This window comes from Zerene cesonia, chromosome 28 (assembly GCF_012273895.1).
Source record: "Zerene cesonia ecotype Mississippi chromosome 28, Zerene_cesonia_1.1, whole genome shotgun sequence".
NCBI classification, from domain to species: Eukaryota; Metazoa; Arthropoda; class Insecta; order Lepidoptera; family Pieridae; genus Zerene; species Zerene cesonia.
The window spans coordinates 3547796-3548245 of NC_052129.1; positions in this window are offsets into that span (position 1 = coordinate 3547796).

Below are 450 nucleotides of genomic sequence, written 5' to 3' on the forward strand. Positions count from 1 at the left end.
CGGTTGTTTGGGTTATAGGTATGACAGTTTCACAAGGGTATGTCGTTTCGCAGGTCTGTCTGGGTGCTGTGATTGTGAGACAGCCGTCGTGAGACAGTTCAGATCTCACACGTTGAGGGTCACAGCCGTCTGGCAGTTTAAACTTTCTAAAAAATTTTCTAATTACAAAACCATCTCTGGTTTTTCTCTCCTGTTTCCCTTCAATTATCACATACTCTGGTCGTACTTTTACTCTCAGTTCGTCCTTATTGAATTGGTGTACATCTAAGAATAACTGAAATTTATCCTTACCTATTTTTATGGTTGGTCTAACATTTCTAGATTGATTCAACCATGAATAAAGCTGCGGTCGGGAATTTAATAACATCAATGGTCTCAAAATCATATCGTAAGTTCGGATGTATTTAATATTTCCATAGTTTATTTTGAACTTTTTATCGAATGTTATCT